The sequence below is a fragment of the Eupeodes corollae genome, chromosome 1, assembly GCF_945859685.1.
Source record: "Eupeodes corollae chromosome 1, idEupCoro1.1, whole genome shotgun sequence".
NCBI classification, from domain to species: Eukaryota; Metazoa; Arthropoda; class Insecta; order Diptera; family Syrphidae; genus Eupeodes; species Eupeodes corollae.
Window position 1 is genome coordinate 114,877,452 of NC_079147.1, and position 24,405 is coordinate 114,901,856.

General features: G+C 30.7%; 1 protein-coding gene and 1 long non-coding RNA gene across 3 annotated transcripts in view; one reads left to right on the forward strand and one right to left on the reverse strand.

Moving 5' to 3' along the window:
- LOC129953656 (uncharacterized) overlaps positions 1 to 992 on the reverse strand; it is a 32,758-nt gene extending 31,766 nt beyond the window's left edge. Inside the window, exon 1 of the long non-coding RNA XR_008782566.1 lies at positions 876 to 992. This is a non-coding gene — a long non-coding RNA (uncharacterized LOC129953656). The remainder of the gene's footprint in view (positions 1 to 875) is intronic.
- LOC129953652 (hemicentin-1) overlaps positions 1 to 24,405 on the forward strand; it is a 403,952-nt gene that overhangs the window by 63,018 nt on the left and 316,529 nt on the right. For both annotated transcript variants that reach the window (XM_056066975.1, XM_056066976.1), the window contains exon 2: positions 2,081 to 2,129. The gene's annotated coding sequence lies outside the window, so the exon portion shown is untranslated. The remainder of the gene's footprint in view (positions 1 to 2,080; positions 2,130 to 24,405) is intronic.

Consider the following 24,405-nt stretch of genomic DNA (forward strand, 5'->3'; position numbering starts at 1 on the left):
CAGTTCCTACTAATGGCTTATGAGCTTGTGTAGCGTACTACTAACCTAAAAAAGAAAGTATTTTCATACATACTTTACGAACGAACTCCCTACTCCCTCTATTTTATTTTTTAAAGTAGCTATAATAAAAGTTCGATAAAAGTAACATAATTAATTATGAGAACCTAATTAAACTACACTATTCGACAAGAGTTTGTTCCTTGCAAACGAACTGCACTTTTGCAATCGATTTGTTAGCTTTAATTTAAATCCGGTTTTAAAATTGCTCTATTACGCAATGTTTCATAGATGTTACTCTCTAAAATATAAAAAAAACACTTGTACTAGGCTTTTTGAGGCTTTCTAAATTGATAAAGTAGTTTTTTTTGGATTAAATTCATGATGGTTTTCCAAATCTATTATCCCTTTCTCGGATCTTCAGCTGAAATGTTAACAGTGTTTCATAAAATGTTCGAAAAAAATATTTATAAAACTAATGAGTGTTTCCATTTTTATATTTAATATTTTTAAAGATTCATATTTTAAAAACCCGATGAGATAGAAATTCCTTAATGTGAGATAAGGATTCAGGACATCTTAATACCTTGAAAAAGATTTGTTTTCGTTTCTATTCTAAAAGCAACAATTAAATAGAATTATTAAGTATTCATAAAGTTATATTGTAATCAAGGAAAGTTTGATTACATACAACAACAAATAAAAACACCGACACCATTGACGAAAAACAAAACAAGTAATCTAAAGATAGAATCCTGTTTATTACTATTTGATTTGGTTCTTGTAATAAAAAACTATTTAACTGCGGTGGTAGATTTCCATTTGTTAACTACGAGTCTAATAAATATGTATTATCATATATACACACATACACTTACACATATATTTTACGTTAATACATAATGGAGTCTTCGTGACATAATATTTATTATAAAAGGTCAGAACAATAAAAAAGTAATTTCGCTAGACCACTTTCGCTTTGATAACACACCAGGAGTTACGAACCTATTAGTGCCAGTGCTCTAAAGATACTAGTTTATTACTTTAGTCATGACATGCAAGTGCTGTTATAGGGGTATACGTTTTTTTCTTTACTTAAATAAAATACATATACATATATTACTGTCTTTTGCAGTGAGTCCTTTATCTTTCAATCTGATGAAAATGTGAAGGAGTTTTTAGCTTGTCATAATATATAAAAATTACGTAGAAAAGTATGGTTAGCAAAAAAAACTCTTTTTTTATTAATATACGTAGATATAGATATGTGTAGATGTAGACGAAGTAAAAATTATTCTAAGCGCAGAATAAATGGGCATTAGTAAAATTTATTTAGATACCTAAGTTCCTTAAGGCACGTTAACTTGTTGGATCAGAAATTGCTATGAGCTCATGTTTAGACATTGATGAAAATGACTTCTCATTTCTCAAGGATAATGAACGAACGAACCATTAAAATAATTTTCTTAGGAATATTTTAGTGCATTATATTAAGTCGGTATATATATTGTCTATATGATAAGTTTAAGAAGCTTTATTTAATAAATCAATTTAAGCGTAACCATTACATTCCTTTTCTTTTTATCTGTGGGAAGGCATTGTGTTTTTTACTTAGGAGTTTATCCTGATATCCTATTCTTCTATTCATCCCTTTGTTGTCAATAAAAATATAATTATACTTTGTATGTACGTATAAAAACATATATACTTTCCCCATTGTATATTCCTTAAATATGAAACAAATTACTGGTCGCAGTTTATCCACTTTAAGGACATTGGCGCAATATTTTAAAGACCAGAGTCTTCTTTTTACATAGAGTGCACAATTAAAAAAAAAAAAAACAATACAGCGCTCTTTAGCTGCCATTGTTATCCTTAATTTTTGATTAAATTTTAAAAACTAAACTGAGAGCTAGACTAGAACCTAAAAAGAATTATAGCATTGCCATGAGATAGTCAATCTAAAAAAACGTGAACAAATGCTCTTTGATGCTCACGGATCCTTAATTGTGGATTACGAAGAACCTGTGATAATCAAGTACTTATACACATTTTTTAATGTATTAATTTTTTACTTTTTCAGATCATGGCATACTCACCAGTTGCACCTAATAAGGTACAAATGATTTAAGGTAAGCAATACTTATAAAAAACTACTATTCCGCAACTTTAAATCTAACATTCAACATATGACATTCAACATAAGTCAAGCTAAATAAGAGTTTCACACCGAAATGAGAAATCAAGCTGGAATCTCAATCAAATCTTCTTTTTGCTGTACTAAACATTGTGTAGAAAGTTTAAAAAGATCTCTAGTCTTCGGATTTTAATCAGATATCCGAGTTCGCTGGTGAAAAAAGGTGTCAAGTACGGGGTAACTAAAAAGCTAACGAGTACTTGATATTTGATGAGTATGGTATCAGTGATTCATTAACTAGGAATATTCTTCTTTCTTTTTTAAATAAAATTACCGAAATATAAGAAATTATGATCACAAACTATGACAAAATGAGTTTAGCACGAAATCTTGACAACCATAATCTAGGCAAAAGAAAAGCCTAGATTATTTTGTTTGAGTTAAATTATTTAAAAAGGTAAAAATAAAATCTTGAATGATTTTTTTTTTCATTCAAGATTATCGGGCTTCTTTTTTCGAGATTTGTGTGATTCCATATTTTTGTCGATTATGTGTTATACCTTAAATTTTTAAATCAATAATACGAAACACAAATTTAAGGAATTAGTCATTTTTGTTCGAAAGCCTGCTAAACAATGTATTCCAAACATCAAACAACACAAAATTGTATAAAGCTTACCACACTTACGTAAAGGACGTAGGCAAGAAAATATACATTTCTACATCCCTAATAATATTAGGATAAAAACAAAAAAATATCGATATCCATTAAAGAAACAAAACTAACGGAAAGACCTCATTACTCTCAGAAAGCTTTCATAAGAACTAACAAAAGATTCGTCTATGTATTTATAGCCTTGCGGTTAAGAATTTAATCAATCAAACTTTTTACAACTCACTTGCTATCCTTTAAGTTCAAGCAAAGTTTGTTTTATTCATAATAATTCTTTTCGAGTTCCTACCGCGCGAATACTACTACTGCATATACTTATACGCCTCAATCACCATCACTCTTTTACTTTTTCTATTTGGTGGACTAAAACCTAATTGTTCATTCATCAAAAATGTTGTCCAAGAGGCAGTTCGCATTAACTTAAATGATGACCTGTCACCGGATAAAATTGAACAATCTTACTGGACTTGGTTCTTTTGTTTGTATCTAAAAAGCAAAAACAGAACAAAAAAAAAGTAAAAACTAAATTAGCTGCAGCCTTGAAATTAACTTTACCAAACCCAGGCAGGCAGCAACCGCCCGCAGCACCAGACTTTTTGAAGCTATAAACACAAAGACCAATGTATATCCGTTTTTTGGTAATTATGCTGAATTCCATTAATCAAATTAGTTTTCTTCAATAGAAACCGGGTGTTGTAAATTATTGAATATGCCACTTATACAAAAAGTCCGAAATTATGAAACCCCAAAGCAACAAACTTGAAAATCAGAGTAATATTTAATTTTAGGTCCTTGAGTGGAGCGTTCGTGCAATAAAAGTCTATAATTAGGCTTGTAGGTACAATAATTAAGTGTCATGTAACAATGTACAATATTGCTGTTGACGTCCGCGTGTCGTTTAGATCTTTCCAACTCTTTATTTTTGTAGGCCAATATTTTCTGGCATATTCAATTACGCTTTACTAAAAATACTATATAATTATGTATGCACCAACAGTTAAATGTCTATAATTGAAACCCATAACATTTAATGCGGGAAATGTTTTGTTTTTCATTAATTTTTGGTTTCTTATAGTTGCCAACATTTTTAACATTTACACGAAATCAAATGAGTAAATTAATTGACAAGCCTGTAGCTTGTAGCTTTTGTTTCACCAAAAGTTAAACCTTATTTTTAAATATCAAAATTATAATATGAATTTTACCAGCAGCAAGTAAAATCAAAAATATATTAACATTGACAAACTGCCAAAAAAGGAGTAAACACCTTAAAACAATTGCTCATTATATCACAAACTATTTTTCATTTCCTTTGAGAACTCATTGTAATTATTCTGATTTGTAGAAAGAACCGTCAACAAAATTGTTTTGGGTGTGTTTTTTTAATGTTAAGAACTTCAATTAAATTTTATTTCACATTATGACGTCAAAATAGTTATTGATTGAAATAAGGCAAACAAGCTTCATCTTTTAAAGTGTCAAACGAAACTATTAACTTTACATATTTGGATGTTTGCTTCCGTAGGGAATTTGTTACGTGTTAAAAAGTTTATATTTTATGTAATTAACTTCCCACAGCAAATTATTGTCCGATTTGTCGAATTGAAAATATTAAAGTTTCTCGACGTTTCAAGGTCCATAGAGTCTTAATAAAATATTTTTCGAGAGATGTCTGTGAGTGCGTGTGTACGTACGTTCGGGAAGATTTTTTTCGTCCATATCTCAGGAAAAAGTTGGGATATTGACTTCAATAAAATTTTGTTATACAGACAACAATGCAATAATTCTGAAAATACACTCACTAAAAAACAATACTAAAACTTGGTGAAAATTGATTTCGCACTTAAGTATCTTTTTGTAAACTTAAACTTATTTCATTTTATAAAAAACATTGTTTTTAAAATTCAGTAAAATTTTGGGAAATATCGAATCGGCAGTTTCTTTATAAAAAATTAAAACCTTAAAAAAACGTTATTAAAACTTGGTAAAAACTGATTTTCTTTTTAAATACCTTTTCAAAAATTAAAAATATTGGCTCAGCCTAATATCATCTTATAGAAAACGATATTTTCACATTCATAGAAAATTTTTATTAGAAAAAGTTGCTTCTAGTCAAGATCTATCATTCCAGATATAGCGAGGTCGTTTTTGAACGCTCCCTGAGCGAGATCCTACCTCCTACACCGATATAAAATTCAACAGTCAATTTTTGCATACAAATTACAATCTACGAAAAGTACAACACAAAATTAGTAAAAATTGATGTTCAATTCTCGATACTAAAGGTAATGAATAACTTAAGGTATCTTCTACAAAACGATTTCATTCTGTGCTAAATTTTGTTGTCAACGTAAGATATTGTTCTTAGAAAAATCCAATCTATAGGGTTTTTTTATTTGTTTTAGTGAAATCTGTCAAATCTTTTGTTTATTATTCAGTTGTTTATGCCAAATCATAATGGCAGAAAGTTCAAATAAAAAAAACTTTTTTTATCAAAAAGAGTGTGTTCGTTAACGCAAAACAAGACCGGCCGAGAATATAGCCGCGGTCCGTGTACAGCAGAACCCGAAGCAGTCTATTCCTCGCCGTGCACAAGAACTCGGCCTTTCACAGACTTCAACTTGGGCCAATTTTGCCTTTTGGCGGCGCGGCGTGATTGGTCCTTACTTTCTTGAAAAAGACGTTAGGGTCACCTTCAACAGCGAGCGCTACATAACGATTATAACTAATTTCGTATGGCAAAAATTAAACCATATGGACCTAGACGACATGTGGTTCCAACAGGACGAGACGGGCGCTACGTGGCACACAGCAAACGCCACGACATAACGTCTACCCGCCCTTATTAAAAACCCAAAATAAGAAATAAAAGTTTTTAAGTAATGCTACTAAAATTAGTATAAATTGGTTTTCGCCTTAAATTGGTTTGGATTCTAAAATCCAACTATTTCGTCATAAGCAAAAAATTGTTTGCAATTTTTAGTTAACTTTTTATAAGGAGAACAAAGAAAGACATTAACTCCAAAAATTACAAATCGACAGTGTGGGTTACATCCCAGCCTGTTTTATGTGTTAACTTCATGTATTTTAACTTAATAAAGTCGATATAATTTCCATGCTGGGTTGGATTATGAAAATTATCTATTTTATGAAATACATATAAAACTAAACATAGATGCTATAATTTTCTAATATTTCCTTAAATCCCCTAGCGATCCACAATATATATATTCGCTTGGTAATAAGTTAGCTACATAAATTGCATTTATACGTCAGTGACCTGTCAGTATCCATCATCATTGTGCAAAACTTTTCTCAAAATTTTCCTATTTCAACATCAAGATAAGAGAAGAATAAGCCCAAAAATAACACAACTTTTTTTTCCTAGAACGTATGAAAACAAAAAAAAAACAAAAACTTTATTTAATACTTTGTTAAACTACCACTCTAATTTATCAGATTCCCACAGGGCTCAGAGGTGTTAACTATGTTTTACAAAGTTAGTTCTATGCCCTTTCAAATAAGTTTAATGCTATTTTGGCCATTTTCTGTGCAGCTGCATCTAAGCTTTATAAGTTTGTTGGTCTAGCAGTCTTTTTGTTGAGGGTTGAATGGAGAAATATCTAATAATTGCTTGAGTGACGCAAGAATATTTTAGATTATTATAATTGCTTTGTATACCTAAATCACTTTAAATTACGCTGGGAACTGGGATTTTGCATCCATCAGAATAGCAAACCCATCTAAAGTTCAAATCAAACTCGGGCCCCATCGAAAATATTTGCAATGATATTCCAAATATCCCTCGCAGCTTACCACCAAAGAAGGATAACTAAAGAAATAAAGGACTAACGCTGCCGGGCGGGCATCTTGATGGTTGGTTGGTTTGTTGGTCGGTTCGGTTAAGTCCGTCGGTCGTTCGGTTGCTCGAAAGAATCAAACTCAATTTGGTACATAGTTCACTTTGGGAAGATTAATGAATTGTGAAAGGAAAAGTTTTAGGGACTAAAGCTCTGATTTCGAGATATTTATTGAAGAATGTCCATTCGGAAAAGATGGGTTCATAACTGAATTCTCAGCACGAATAAGACGACGAAAACGAAAATGAAAACGAGCAAAGCAAGTTATAGGTAGGTAACGCATATAGTGGAAATGTGCCTTCATCCTTTACAAAATAAAATGACGAAGGATGAAGGAATCTTTATTTGTTGGATCCCAGCGCTTTGAGTTTTCAATGAATAATGGATTTTTGGTCAAAAGGGGTTAAGTGAAAGAAATTATTTAATCCCTTATGAGAGTTTTGGGTTTATTTAAGTTAATGGTTGTGTGTGTGTATTTTTTTTTATAAAATGGTTTGATTTTAATCCTTCACTCTTATCTTTCCTAAGGATCCCTAAGTACGCATATAAAATCATCTTTTTGTGGATCTAGGTTGTATTTATTTGCTAATTGATTTAAGTAAGAAAACAAACGTTCTGTAAGTAAAAGGTTTAGCCAACACATTAATAAAAACAATTATCTATGATCAGTTATCTAGTAAGCGAAAATATGGTTTAATTTGTTTTATTGCGGGAATTACGTTTGTAATAAGAATTTTAATAATGGATAATGGATTGTAATAATGATTTAATAATGGATAATCATTTTAAAAATTTTAAAGAATTTTCAATTCCAGATTCGCATCAGCATTTGCGTGTGTTTAAGTAGAATTAGTATACCTACTTACTTACTACATATTCAACATAAATTATTAAAATCATTTTCAGCAATTTACTAGACTAAAAAGGTGGTTTAGCGATTTTTACTTAATGTCTCTTAACAATTTCCTAAAGTTAAAATCACGGAATCGATCCGTTTAAGCGTATATGCTTTGTTTATTTTGACAAATTGTCCCGTTAAGACATGTTTGGATGCTCGTTTTTATAAAAAAGCAATTAGCAATTTACTACTTTTTAACGAAGAGAAAGGTTTACGATGTTGCACTTCCTTAATAAATTGCTTAATATTTAGCAAATTGCTAAATAGTAAATTGTTTAACCCACAACAACAGGTTGTTTAAAATTATCCTAAATCCTGAATTTATCTCTCTGAGAATTTATTCAAACGCAATTTTCTATTTTCTAGGATAAATACATTCCAATATAGAATTACAATGTTTCAAACGTAAATATGCATTAATTTCTTCTTTTTTTGTGTTAAAGAGCTATTTAAATATAGTCCTTTTATAAATATTTCTTCACTGTCAGAGATCCAATTTGATTTATGACAGCAAACGTAATAAATTTGCGAACATAATCTTCATGTGAAACTTCAAACTTTCAAAAAGTAATTTCTTTCTCAATTAACTAACTTAGAGATGGCTTGTAATATTAGATTGCATAAAGCCATGCCACTGCCACACGCACATAACACATCGTTTAGACTTTCGAACCACTCCTTCTGTATAAAAGTTGAAAATCTAAAAGGACTAAATATATGTGTATGTATATGTTCCGTAGGTATAAAAAGAAAAAGAGAATAAGACAAATACATATAATGAAAAAGTTGACAAAAGAAAAACAAAGTAAAACAAACGAAATTCCATAACAGAAAAGGCATTAACCATTCAAACATTTCCCTCCAAAAGTATATTCCCAACTTCAAATTGCGCATTTCCTTCAAACCAAAAGGACATTATGGTTGCGAGTGTATGGTATACACACATATAGAAAATACCTACGCCAAGATGAATACTTACTACAACCGCACATTCTCGAACATAAAGAAACAGTCTGCATAATACACGAGCATTGCCATGTTGTTTGATTTATTCAAACACATACCCGGTAGTTTACCCCCTTTACCCCCTCATAACAGTTTTAATTTCTAACAAAAATGTTTATATGTGCGAAAATTTATTTAAATTAACCTGTTTCCACCCATTTAAGGAACGAGGAGCGCCGGGTTTTGGAAATAATGGTGGCAACAGGCAGATTGGTTATTTGATTTCACCATTGAATTACTTGCTATACACTATACACTCGCGTTCCGTTTGGAAAATTTCTGCTTATTATAAATTTTCCAAAATTTAATTAGGTATGAATTAAAATAATAGAAGTTCTGAGAAAAACATTATTTTAAAAACTTTTACCAAAATTTTGTTGATTTGTCTTAATCCGCTGACTAAAAATGATGGTAAGATTACGTTACGCATTTCAATCAATGGTCACATTCGGGGATCAAACCAAAGCTCACGTGAAAGGTTTGTGTTGTTGTAATATCGATGGAGACACTGGTTGACAAGGTTTTCCTACTGCAATTGAAATTGCACTTCTTCAATGAGTTTTGGTGGCCTTAATTCAAATCCGACTTCAAAATGAATGTACCATGTCAGGTATTTGAAATATCACTTTTTAAAATTCGAAAAAACACACAAGGCTTTTTGAGGCTATCTTAAATTATGAAGTAGCTTTTTTCAGTGATGGTTTTTAAAACTTTTAAAGTTTTTCTTTAATATTCAGTTAATGAGGTTTTGATGATGTTTATACAATTTCATTTAATATTCGAAAAAAATTTAAAAGTTGTAAGATTTCACCTGTCTTACAAAAATCTAAAAAAAAAACGCTGAACCATTTTAGCTGAAAAGGTTTTCAATAGAAAAAGGCAAAACGGTTAGTAACGAGATTGTTGTCTATTATATTATGTTTTTATAATATTTACATATATAAAAATATTAAAATCGAGTATTTTTGAAACTTGAACAAACAGTTTAAATCAGAGTTTGGATTCAAAATCAGCACTAAAAAGGTATTTTCCAAAACTATTGAAGTATCAAATTCCAGTTTTTGTCAAAACTTCATAAGGTTTCAAATATCGACTGATAACTTTTGAGAATTTGTAGAATCTAAGTAAGATACTAAAATGCTTTAAATTTACTCTAAAAGAAAAAGATTTGTAGTTATCAAAATCATCATAAAATGTATTGTTAAGAGATATTTTGACTTTTAACTTAGTCTTAAAAACCTGGTTTTTGGTTGTTTTTTAGGACATTTTAAGCCTTTAACAAAAATATTATTTTGTTTGTGAAATAGAAATAAAAAACTCAATTTTGTCGACTAGTGAATCCATCCTTTGTCAAAAGCAAATCAATCTCAAGGTAATCCAAAATTTTCGGGATACTCGGCTATTTGTTGTCGCTTCAACTTTAGTTTTCGTTGTTTTCCAAGTACCCAATTGGAGAAATTCTTTTCAAAATCAGTATTATTTACAACTACCCAGTGTTTTTTTTTGGTAGAAAAAGGATGCGATTTATGGCTCCTGAAGCCATCAACAGCGCTAAGCGCGTACATTTAAATGGAAGGAAACTCAAATAAAGCACATTGGCATTGGTTTTTACATTCTAACTTGTTACTTGGGTAAGTAAACCCTTTTATTAGAGCCAGTAGCACATTGGGTACAATGTAGTAAATAAAACAGAGTACTAAACGCAAAAGAAGTGGAAAAGTTGCGACTACTTGAATCCGTTTTCATATAGTTTTACATAAGAACAAATTGTACAGTAGTGCTGAATACATATATATGAATATAATGTCTCTGGAGTTTTGGAAATGATGTTTCTGTTCTTGCAAGCAATATACAGGCAGATGCTGTGCAAAAACTTCAATGTTTGGCATATATGTACTGCACACAATATTTTGTATGTTTATGGATATGTATGGGGTTTGTTAGTAATCCTTTTACAGTTGTTTGAATTTTTGATATAAGGCCGCAATGGAAAAGAATTGCATGTGTGTCCGTTAAGGAAAATTTAGAGCATTCTATAAGAACCAGCAAAGGAAAGGTATAGGATATGAAAAAGCTTCAGTTCAACTAATGGGATGCCACCAGGCACAGAATATTTATGAGTGTTTGATGCAACCACTAGGAACGAGGTTTAAAACTTTATTTGTATATAGTTTATAAATCTATACAAATGTTCTTTCATATTCCTTTATACTTTCTCCAGCTTACAACCCAAGAAATATTTGTTTGATTTAAAATCAAATTTGTACACAATTTAGGTATATTTTACGTGGATCGAGTTCTATTTTTCGATACACTAGGTGTCGTCAACTAAGTGCAGTTACAACTACATGTATTTTTTGAAGTAGTCAAAACTTTTTCATTTTCGTTTTATTTATTCGTTAATACTTAATAACTCTAAGATTCAATAAGAGGTGGGGAAATTCATTTTGTCAAAACAGTTATATGGTTGGTGTGTAAAGCAGTATATCAGAGAGTAGCAACAAATTACGAAATTTAAGGTAGACTGTCATATCTTCGTACAGGCCAAAAACATAGCGAACAATATTATCAAAAGCAAGATTAAGCTTACGTTTACTATTTTTACTTCAGTTGAAATTTAGTTCAGAACCATATTCACATTAAGATTGGTATTAACAAAGTCTTGGCAAGCAACATGCGTATGATTATTGGTTAAAATAGTGGTTTACAAAGTACGTCGGGCTTTATAAGCTTTAAACATAATTCCATTGGTATCGGCATATAGATGACAGGAACAGTTTTTGATCAAACTTAGAATAGTATAGTACCCAATATCGACTCTTGGAACATCGGGCGAAGTAGGTAAAAAACTAGACTACCAGTCACCAATTTAAAACGGATTGTTTTCTGTTGATCAAATAAGAATATACAAGATAAGCGGAACTTGCAGAACAAAAACACTGCTGTATAAGTTTTTTTTTCACAGAAGGACATGGTTGACAGTGTCAATAGCCTTTGAAAAATCAAGCAAGTCTAAGAAAGTTATATCGTCCTTATCTAGCACTTGCCTTATTTCTTCAGCCACACAAAGGAGTGATGTTGTACCAGTTGTCCTTTTTCAGGAAGCCATATTCTTTTGGTTTGAGGAAAGAGTTTTCTGTAAGATAAGGCTTTTAAAAAGACTTTAGACAAATAGGATAGGATTGATTAGGATTAGGAATTGGTATGATTTTTGTTATCTTCCAAAGTTCCGGAAAAACTAAAGACATCAAAATAGAATTTAGTGTTTGTGGAATGAAAAATTGGAAACTTCGTTTTGAACAGTTTAGGGTTAATATTGTCCAGACCAGACAACATCAGCAGCATCCACAGAACAACTGAAACTAAGCTGATCTAAATGTTCCCTAAACAAAATATTTTCCCATTAACTCGAAAAAGGCGAGGTCGATGAGACTGAGATAAACGATTTATTAAGTTAGCTAACATCAACTTCATAAGCAGGCAAATTTCTTGCCTTACAGTACCAACGCAGCTTCCTCCTAAGTTTACGTCCATTCAATGAAGATCGCAGTTGATTAGACAAAATCGGAGATTTGGCTAAACGGATTTCAGCTGTGACTTTGTTTCGCAACGAACAAATCAAGCATTACAATTCAGTCAACCAATATCGCTTCCAGTTGCATTATCTCGTTGTTGTATTAATAGTCTAATATTTTGCGTAAACCAGGGTTAGTCATTTTGTTTAAAAAAACTGTCATCTAAAAACCATCGGAAAATCAAATCATTTTGTAAAAACGCATACAATTATTTAGAAGTTAATGTCGTAAGCTAGTCAAGCTTTCAAGTTTTCAATAATTTTCCCAAGTTTTTTGATTTATAAAAAAATGTGTGCTAAATTTAAACCAATTTTACTTTGTATAATTTGAGTCAATGGCAAATTGGTCTTCAATTATACTTACACAAAAGCCGAGCCGTAATTTTAACGTATTTTAAATTAAGTACTGATAAAACGTTTGTTATTTTGTTATTTATTTCCTCTACAAAAAATGTTTGTTCACTACTGTATAACAGAATTTTTGTTTTTTTAGCTAATGCCTCTATCAATAGACAATTTTCACCAAGTTGATATCCGATGAAAACTATATTCCAAAAGAATAGAGTTAATAATAGGTATAAATATATTTATGGTAAAGCATAAAATAATATTTAATAAGTTGCATACCCATTGACGTAAATTCAACAAAACACTCAAATCCTATAAAAAAGTCATATAATTTTACTCTACATTTTTGTCGTTAAATATTGATGACTTCAATTTGCCACAAGCCAAACATGTCACTGACGCCGTGTGTTTAAAATTTGAGACCAATATATTTTTATTTATATCTATGAGAAGATAAATTTTAAATCAATAAAATTTTAACTGAATCTAAATTCCGTGATATAATTATTTCACTTGCAATCAATGGTCATAAACCATACCTCTATAGTCATATACGAGTATGTACATATGTGTCGATCAACTGCCACGCATAAATGATTTTATAAACAAATTGAACCAGAAAATTAACAACACTAAAAAACAAAATAGATCCAATGGGACCAAATGTCAATTAATTAGATATCCGCATCCGAAACGAGCTAAAATTGATGAAGCCACACCGGATAACGAAGAGTCCTCACATGACATACGTTCATCAGCTTTATAGGTTAGGTGTGCGACAGAAATTAAACATGAAAATACCACTTTAAACGTTAATTAACTCTACAAAGCGTGTTGCTTAATATCATAACTGATTAAATTCATCAATTTAATTCGTGAGGTTGGTGTTGTTGGTGGAATGACCACAAAACCAGTTTAAGCCAACATTTTTTAACAATTTTCAAGTCACTTAAAGGAAAAATAATTGTTTCAAGTTTTCGAAACATTACTCGACATTGTGAATAAATATTCCAGTAGGTAGAAATAATTTTACGACTTGAATATCTTGAGGATATAAAAAGGAATGAACTTCAAACTTGTTTCATAATATGTACAAAATATTGTTGTTAACATTTATTAAAATTTAAAGGAAAAATTCAATGTACCTACAGGTTTATTTTTTACAAAAGTACTAAAATATAACTTATGTTATTTTCATTTCTCGAAAATGGTCTTAACTTCGATTGCATACTTTTTGAAAACTTAAAATAAAAATTATGTGTTTTTCCAAGGAAAATCATTTATTAAGTTTGATTTCAAGTCAATTTGTTTTTATTTATAAGTATGGCATTGCCGTCTGCCCAATTGACAATCTTCAAACGAGGTTCTGAATTTTTTTTTGAAAATATAAAAAAGGTTATAATTTTGTAAAAGAAAAACCAAACAAAAAAATTAATTTCACTTAAAATCAGGTGTTTAAAAAAGTGCTTCTAAGTGTTTCGTCTTTCAATTTAAAAACCTGAGATGTTATTGATTCAAACCTATCCTAAAATAATTTTTTCACAAAGATTGTGTTCAAGAACGCAATACATGGCTCTATGTGCTGAAGAAGTTGCTTGGGCGATACGTTCGAGGCTAAATTTTGCATCAGTTTTTGCGAAAAGATTATAAAGGTTATCTTTGACTCCTTTTCCATTGTAGACTTAAACGTTAAGAAGTTGGGAACATCTTTTAATATTTTTAATAATATTTTCTGTATAACTTGTGCTGCATACATCACTATATAGATTAAGCTGGGCTATGTAAAATAGAGTTGTTAGCAAAACAGTTCTTCCATATGAAAACCTAATGACACTTTTCGCTTTGATAAATTTGTCTTTAAAGTAGCTTACCATCTTCAGGTCGCTTGTAATAAGCACACACCTTCTCACAACTTCGATAGGTTCATTGTTAAAATGCCATTTTTCATTTCTAGCCAATCTACCCAGACATTTTTAAATAACATCGCCTTTGATTTGTTTACATTGACCTTTAGATTCCACAACTTGCTGTATAATTTCCATCGCTGAGTTTACTTATTGCTAAACATAAAGGGTGATTTTGTACCCATTATCTTTTTGGCAATACTGGTTTAAAAAGCTGACGCCCGTTTCGTGTTTTGTTTCATTGTAAAACACCATCAGTTTGGTCTTTAATTAAACCATGAATCGTCTTACAGATGAACGACGCTTGCAAATTATTAAATTTTGTTATTTCTGTTAACAAAGTTAATCGCGTGTTTCTTCCATTTTATAGTCAGTTTAATCGACCTACTAAATCGGCTAATTTGTATCTCAACGGGTACGTATATGCTGAATTTTCGATTTTGGAGAGAATATCAGCCAGAAGCATTGCAAGAGCTACCAATGCATCCAGAAAAAGTCACAGTTCGGTGCGGTTTATGGGCTGGTGGAATCATTAGTTCGTACCTCTTCAAAGATGATGCGAATCGTAGCGTAACTGTGAATGGTGAGCGCAACCGTGAGATGATATCCAACTTTTTTGTGGTCAAAATGAAAGAGCTTGACTTGCTTGACATGTGGTTTCAACAAAACGGTGCCACATGCCACACAGCACGCGCAATAATGGACTTATTGAGAGGTGAGTTCGGTGAACATTTTATTTCATGTCCGGGACTGGTCTATTAACCCCCTAGATAGTGCGATTTAACGCCTTTAGAATCTTTTTTGTGAGGCTATGTTAAAGCTTGCTTCAATTGACACATTGGAAGAAAAGATGGAAGAATTTATTCGTGAGATATTCGTCTTCAAAGATTAAATTATATGGACCGTACCATCGATTAAAATAAAGATTTCATGCATTTTTATGAATTTTTTTTTTGAAAAACTTTCCTATATAGCATTTAAGAAATCACCCTTCATTTCTTCTCCAAAAATATCAGCGTCCAGGATAACGTTCTCAAAAAATTGCATAATGAAATTGGTACATCGTTTGTAGGGTTCAAAAGTTTATTTTTTGTTTAAACAATTGGAAGATAGTTTAACGCTGATTCGTAAGATTCTTAAGGTTTTCCAGAATTCCTTTCAGACTCTTCAAGTTGCAGGACTCTTGCTTCCTAAAACAAAGTCTTTTTCCTTTGGAAAATGGAAAATGAGTGTGTAATTTTGTTTGTTTCGATGTAATGCCTTTTAAACATGGTTATTTTGTCTCCGAAACGCTCTCAAAATCTATTTCGAGCTGTTTCGCATTCATCGTCGAACCACTTATCAGTGTTCCTTTTTATTGCATGATACGTTTGTTGTCCAGCGGATACTCTGATTTAATAAATATTTCAATGTCTTTCCATAACAGTTTTGGTGACAGTTATAGTTTTATAAGCTTTTAACCGATTGAAGATGACGCGCTCCAATAATTGTGTATTTACTTTGACAATCTTATGGAGGGCGGTCTTTTTGACCGTTGTGTTGAGCAACTCGGTATTCATTGTGAACAATTCCGATTTGGACGTGGTTCCTAAAACTGTTTTAAAAACTTTTTATTTATTAATAATTTAACATTTTCTTGAAAAAAAAATTAAAACCAATGACCTTAGCTAGATAACAGATGTCAATCAATTTGCAGAATTTTAAGAGCAATAATGAGAAGAGTTTGTCACAGACCAGCTTCTTTTTGTTTACATGTCTCTGGAACTGATTCGGAAAATTTATAATTTTAAATATTTACATTTAAATGTGTCAAAGGTACTTTGTTTTGCATAGGTTTCATAAAATACACTAATTGCTTAAGAATTAATATCATTCTTTAAATGCTTACCTAATTGTGTTTATGATTAATACTTTCTCCAAATTCAAAAACCCGGTGTATGTATAAAATTCTTTTTAAGGATACAATTTTCATATGATTAGTGTATTACACTAAGAAGAAGAATTATTATCCGTGAAATAAAATTTGTATAACATGTATAACATGAGTTCTGATCTCGAGAACTTAGCACCATTAACCATTACGCAACGGGTATAATTTATATTTTCAAATTTCCAATTTAAATTCTTGAAGAGTAATTTATATGATTTGTAGGTTTCTGCGCAGTTGCTTGTATTCTGAAGATGATTTTTTACTGTCACTTTCATTATCATTGTCCTCTGTGCTTTAACAAGAATCATTTATTAGAATATTATCTCAGGACACAAAATATAAATGTTATATTTTAGTGTTTAAAATGGTATAACAATTTGTATTTATATAAAAATTCAGGACAGAATCAAAACGAATAATTTATTTATTCTACTTGGCTATCTGAGTTAAACTAAACAATGTTATAAACACGGAATCGTCTTAAATAGTTAAAAGTACTGTATATCAAAATACGGTATCTCATAATACTGTATCTCAAAATTCTTTATCGCAAATTTGGAAAAGAATTGGGTAAGTCATGACACTAGCCTGTGAACTGCTGTACGAAGCTTTCTTAATACTGCTAACAAAAAAAAAAAACAAGCAAAAAAAAAATTGTGTAAGTCAACAATTTTTTTGTCTTCGAGACATAAATGTACTTTATAATAATAACTAATTTAGTATTAAAAGTACTTGCTTGGTCATTTTTGTTGTATGAACAAATTTAATATTAAGGCAATTGTAATACTGGTGAATTAAATAACAGAACCACATAATTTCTTTTGTCTTTCTTATTATAATATGCTACTTTAATTTAAAAGTTCAAGTTCCTGCAACCTGGTTTTTCATAGAACAATAAATAATACCACTGTGTAGCTAATAAAACAAAAAAAAAAACAATACGAAGTTGCTTACTCTAGGCGTGCACTTTATTTTTTGAAGGACTTCCCGTCGAAAGACTAATTGAAAGAGGACATTTCCACCGCCTATCGTCCATCCGTTTTTCTCTTTGTAGATTTTCTTTTGTTTTCTTTTTTTTTTATTATTATTTGACTAATCTAATGAAATTCTAGTTTCCCTTTCTTTTCGTCTGTATTTTCTTTTTTCAAACCATTTGCAATGTTCGTGATGATTTTTTAATTTAACTATAAACTCTCATGTCAGCAGGTAATTATCCTAAAAGGTCTCATTGTTTTTATCTTTTTGTTGTCCTGAATGAAAAACTTGTGTGCACTCGTTTGCTTTTTTACTGTTGCTGCCTGTTCCCATTTCTTATTACTATCATCAAAGGAGGCCACTTCATCAAATTTTCCTTTCGATCCTTGAAATAATGAAATTACCGCAATCAAAAGGATTTCGTAGAAAGACCGATATGGCAGCGGCAGAACGAGAAGCGTGAAGTTCTCGAAAGCAGATTAAGCTTGTGTTCTAATAACAAAAAAAGGATGTATGAGTAGGAAGCCGAATTAACTCACATGAAGATTTAATCGTTTAGATAGAAAGGGTGTGTCTATAGCACAAAACAAAAGGATACAAATACAACACATAAAATACCAACCAATGATAATGATAATGACAATATAATGCGGATCAAACAGAAAAAGCTGCAGGGAGAAAGAAGAGTCTTTGTGATGTTATTTTTAAGTGCAAAATGATGGTAGATATTAATAAATATATTTCTTACCATAGATATCAAAAAGGGTTTTTAATCATCTTCATCAGTCCTTTGTGGGTTCACTATTATTATATACTTTTTATTTTTGTTGCTTGATTTGTTAAAATTAAATTTTATGGACCTGGAAATTGTTCTATTTATTGCCAGCTTATTTGTTTTTATTTTTTATATTTTCTGGTGGTCTTATTAATTGTCTATTTAAGTAAAAGAGGTCCAAATTAAATCATTTTGTGTATTTTCTATTCAAGCAAATCATTTGAATAGAAATAATTTATGAGTTTATAGGAGTTAAAATTCCATACAAATTTTTATATAATTTATGAAACAAGCGGAAAGTAGTAATAACGACATAAAAGATTGAAGGTACTATTAGTAAACTGCTTTTTAATGACAATCTAAACACACTCTTTGTATTGAGTTACAAATCGTTATTGTAAGATTATGTTTATCTCACTTGTTTTTATTTTATTTAATGTGATAATATTCATGAGCCTAAATAACAAATGTAGGAAACACAATCTTTGTGTCCACAAAGATTACCAGGACTTTGTGTTAAATATATAAAGCTTGGTGTTTTTAATGCACAAAAAAGTTTTTAATTCCAAATTTTTAAGTTGGAAAATCCATGGTGACATTTGTAACCATAGATTCTTGTTCTTATACAATAAATGTACACTTAAGGGAATATTACTTGCCTTAAGACGCAGAGACCCATTGTGAGCATTAGCAAAGGGAGAGAAGATTTGAAAGGATGTGCAGATGCACACTGCTTTTGAATTATTGAGTATTGCAATGACTTGGAGCGATTAACTGTAGTAAGGCATTCCACATTCGCGTAGTTCGTCTTAAGAACGAATCGATAAGTCAGTTCCAGGAGCACCAGTCAAGAAATGGGAGTTATCCTCAAGCTTTGGATGTAAATAACTCTTGTAAATAATACAGTAAATGCAGCGACTTAATAAGTCAGACAGTCATATAACTCAAGCCAAATGATAATGTTGATTTATGAAATATAAAATTGGATTTTTTGGTGCCTGCACTGCGGCGTATGAGTCTTTTTTTCAGGGAGAATATTATCTAGTCTGAAAAAACTTCTTTAGTCGAAAATGTGAAATTTATTAACAGACACAAATTTCGATATAAGAAAGAAATGTTCAAAATTTAATTAAATTGGGTTCCAGGGGCATAGATGGTATGTACATGCGTGTAAGAACACTTATTAATTATTATTATTATTACTATTAGCTTTTACTGCCTCAGTTTGATAAAAACATTTATTAATATTTACAATTTTATTAAAAGCTAATTTGTTGGCTATTAGCATAAGCCCTCCCAATGCTATTCATGTGTCTCTATTTTTGGCTTCGTTGTATCAATTTGTGCTTATTTATGAAAGATCGTCACTCCATATTTTATTAGGTCGTTCTACTGGTCTCATGTTTTCTGGTCCCCATTTTGTTGTTATTTTGTCCATATTTGGTCCTGAATTGTTGATACATGACCTGCCCAGCTACATTTCAGCCGTTATGACGTTAATAATTCTCTTGGTCGATTGTTATTAAAGACTTCTTTGATGGTCCTGTAAAGTGTTTTGGAGAAGAATTGTGAATTGTCAAAATACTACTTCTTTTCTTTTTAGTGTTTTATTGTCAACTTTGCTTCCATTATTCAGGTATGTATTTGTTTTTTTTTGTAATATGTTTGTCAAAATGTTGGAAAAAGAGTTTTTCCCATAAGTTAACATTTCCGATGATATTCCATCAACTTCTGTGCATTTGTCTTTCTTTATATCGTCTATGGTCCTTTCGATAATTACTTTAATGAACAAAAGGTTGTGTGTCGGTATTGAATCTATGTTGTTTTTTGTATCTTCTTCTGTGATAATTTTGGTCTAGGTGAACAGTTTTTTTTTTTTTTTAAATAAGGTTGCGTTTTCGTTGATGACTTTGAGGCTTGTTATATAACGGGTGTGTTTTATTCCTTCATACTAACTTGTAATCCATTTTTGTTTATTGTTCAAATATATTTTGCTTTTTTAATTGATTTTGTTCGTATCCTTTATAAGTAATGTTTTCATTAAATTCAGGAATATATTTCGTTATTTTATATCGTATAGTTTTTCTGAGTTTGCTTGACTATATTTTCTATTGGTTAAGTATAGATGCGGTTTTGTTCTTAAGGTTTCTCTTCTCTTTGGTTTCGTATGACATTTTTTTCTTTGAAGTCTTTGTGTTCATTATTGAGATTTTCGCTGTTTTCTAGATTGTTATATTTATTTTAAAGGTCATTATTCATGTTTTATTGTTTTAAAAACAGATTCATCTTTGCCTTTATGTTTTCGTAATAGTTAATTGGTTTTTGTTCAGGAACTAGTTGTTGAGTTCTTCTAAATGTTTTATGGTCAACTTTTATCTGCATTCTTACTATGTGTATGTGATCTTTGTCAAAATATATATTATTAAGGGAAATTATGTCTTTGATGGTTTCAATTTTGTTTGTGATGATGAGATCTTTGTCATTGTCAGTCTCTTTTATTCGGTGAGATCTACGTCCATATCCTGAGTTTCTTAATTTCAAATTGATTTCTCCTACCCACTTTACGAGTCTATCTCCCCTCTTTCATTTCTATATCCATATTCATGAGGTTCTATAGCTGAATATTCTTAATCAGTCAATCTTTTTCTACTTCGAAACTTTTAAATATAAAAATAAATTCCTAATCTTGAAAACTTTTGGTTTTTATATTTTATAAGTATATATATATCATGAATTATAAATTAAATAATTGTTTGTGGTAATTAAATGTCAAGGTTTTTAAGTCCTAGTTAAATTAAAGATTGTATTTTTATTTTATGTTTGTCTAAATGTGATATTTAATGCATAATCACAAAGAATTATGGAACAAAGCTTCATATACTTACCAATTAACTTCTTTGAAAATATGTTTGTGTGCAATGCATGTATAAGCACCTGTTTATATGTACGCATGAATATGTATGCATGTGTCAATTTTTAGCCTTAAATATAAATTTTTTACACGTGTCTACCTACAAACACTTCGTGTCACATGAATAGGGGCAAGATTTTTGTTTTTTATTTGCTTACATTTCTAAAACCCTTAGTTGTTTTGGAAAAAGGTATGTATTAAGTTTATATTGCAGGCAAAAATGTTCATTATAAGTTAATAAATACAAGAAGGTCATAAAAAGTACCTGTTTTATGTGTCAAATGGATAGAGACAATACGTGAATTTACTTGTAAGGCCCTTCAAAGTAAAGAAAATAACAACAAATCTTATGATTGAGGTACTGGTTTTATTACATGAATTCAAATAATTTTTCGTAATGTATGCTGCCTCCTGATGATTTATGAATTACTTCAAGTAACTTGCGGTGTATGGATTCATAGATTGCTGTCAAATAATTGAGAAAATTTTGGGCCCATATGACCTTTTTATGGCTTCAATAATCTTACATGATGTGGTTTACTTGTCTCCAAGTTGTATTTTAGATTTACGAGAATAAACAAATAAATATGATTTATTTAATTTTTATTTAAATTTTTAATTTCAAAGATGTTACTTTTATTTCATACAATAAATAATGAAATAAAAGCATGGAGAAACATCTCCGAAACGCGTCGTAGATTTAGATTATTATTAAAACTTAAGTTGTAACATTTAAAAATTAAAATTAAAACTAAATAACTCATATTTATTTGTTTATTCTTGTGAGTTCAATAATCTCTTCATTTTTTTCGTACTGCTGTCCTCCTTCGTAGACATTTTTTGCAAGTCATCTGTACAGGTTTTCCATGAGAATTGGGGGCAATGGTAATAGGTTCTTATTTTCCCCCTGAATCTAGGCTTTTGTTGTCCGTGCTGTATGCATTGGTGCATTATCTTTCTAAAAAGTCCATACCAAATAATTCAGAAAACTGCGACAAAAACTCGTTCCAGAATCGATACTTAAGTGATTGCCGAAGTTTTAGAGCTTTGAAAATCTAATCACCATAATTATTCCCTGTACCATTACACAACCTCCTTTTCTTTGCCGTTTTGCCATATCCATCAGTTCCGCCAAAATTATTTTTTTTTCATCGGAAAAGACACCGACTGTATGCCAAGCTCGATTCCTCCTGATTTGATTTATTGCAAAGTTAAAGCATTTTGTTTATGTCTATATGTTCTGCCTTCCTTATCACCCGAGCAATAGTCAATCTACTAGCATTTACCCCAGCTTCTGCCTTGAATTTACTAATGGAAAGCCTTAAATTTGAAGTAGCTGTCACCATCGCCTGATTTTTCTGAAACAATGTGGCATTTTTGACTCTTTTTTGTCATTTTTTTCATACCTTTCTAAGTGCCTAAGAAAGTTCTATACAACATTTATAAAACGGATGATTTTACGGAGATCCCGGTAAGCTGGAATTTCGTCCTTGTTTTGACGCTTACCTCTACTTATACTACTTAATTCTATCAAACTAATACTCGTAGTAAGCTCCTAAACAATACGAGTATCCTTTTATTTTATTTAAAACACGATTATAGGTAACTTTAGATCTTGTCCTTTTTGGTGTGACACCAACAAAAAAACAAGTACTTTTTATGACCTTCTTCTGAAAAACCGCCAAAAAACTTGTATTTAATAACTTAATCCAAAATTTTTGTTTGCAATATAAACTTAACACATTCCACATTAGGGTTTAATAAATATCGGCAAATAAAAAACGAAAAAATCTTTTCGATATTCATGTGAAACGAAGTGTACACTGTACATCCATTTTGCTGCTAATAAAATAAAATATGTATATCTTATATGCAAATTCACTGAAGTAAAATAATAATGCCTGATTATAATTGTACATAATGTACATACAAACATATGTATATACATATATATTCTGGAAATTTTGTTGTATTTTTAAGATTTATTGTTTTTTCCTCGACAGTTCGTCTTCTACATACCATTTTTTTGGATACACATTCTGTATCTTGTTCATCTTATAATTGTATGCAAAATAAGAAAAAATAGATTCCCGTGATTTCGTATGACCTGCTTTTGTAGAATGTCAAGATAAGTCGCATGTCCTTGCTCTATACATTTGAGTTTTATAAATAAATAGAGAAATGACAAATTTTCTTTATCATTACTTTTAAACAAAAACAAGTGACAAAAATACGTCTTTTGATGGAACTTTTTGTATTTAAAGAAAATGTTAAAGTTACCTTTTATTACCTGTAGTACCCGTGCTATGATGATTTGTGCGTTGAACTATCTTGGCAGATGTCTGGAGTTCAATCCCTGCCTGTGTCATCCAAAGTTCTTTCCCGTTATAAAAAGTACTTTCTCAAATTAGCCGTTTGGATTCATCTTAAAACCTGCCCTGCATCCCTGACATCAGTACTCGCCACTCGGACACAGGAATGGTTGGGAATTATAAGTTACTATAGACCATGTTGCACCACCTAAATTATAAATTGTGACCTTTTTATAATTTAACACATTCTTCACTTCCATGTTAACCATTTTGAAAAGAACGCAACTTATTTTCTCACACAAAACCAATGCCTCCCTAAATATCTGGGGAACTATAATGAAAACACAAAAATAATGAAATATGTTCTACATTCTCCATTGCAAGTTTGATGGAAACTTATATGTACTTTATGTGTATTATATATCTATAAATAAGTAGAAAAGTTTTAAGTTAAAATTTAAAAACAAAACATTTAACTTGGGGCTCAACTGCAAAAAGAATACGAGTACACCGTTTTGGTTTTGACTTATTCTCTTCTCCTTCTCAACTGTATTCATGTCCACCACATCAATATCAGATTGGAGCTTTTCCAGTACACGATGTCCTGCGTCCAGTCCGGACATCGATTTATAACCTTGTTCTACAATTTTCCATTAAACGTAGTTGAATCAAGGAGAGAAAACATTAATTACCCACAAAATTGATAAAAATCAAATGAAGCAAAAAGAATGTGGTGTAGGTACACCTGTGCAATATACGTTACGTGTGTATGTGCTTTCAAGAAGTTGGGAAACAGTGATTGAAATCTTTTTGTTGGAGTTTTAATATACTTTATCGATGAGGATACCATTCGAAATCACTGCCTTTCAACCACTAGAGCTTTTGTATCTACCCACTTGCCTTGTTGATGAATTATAAAGTTTGAACGAGGCTGTAGTTCTCTTTGCTCGTATAAGGTTCAAAAAAGAAGAGCTGTTTCATGGCCTGTTGTCCATTTTCCTGGTAGAATTATATTATTACTAGCGTACCCGTGCGGTAACTCCTGCAACCAAATTTTGTTTCAAAGTTCAAAATTAATTATGTGTCTCAAGCTTTCTTACACAGAA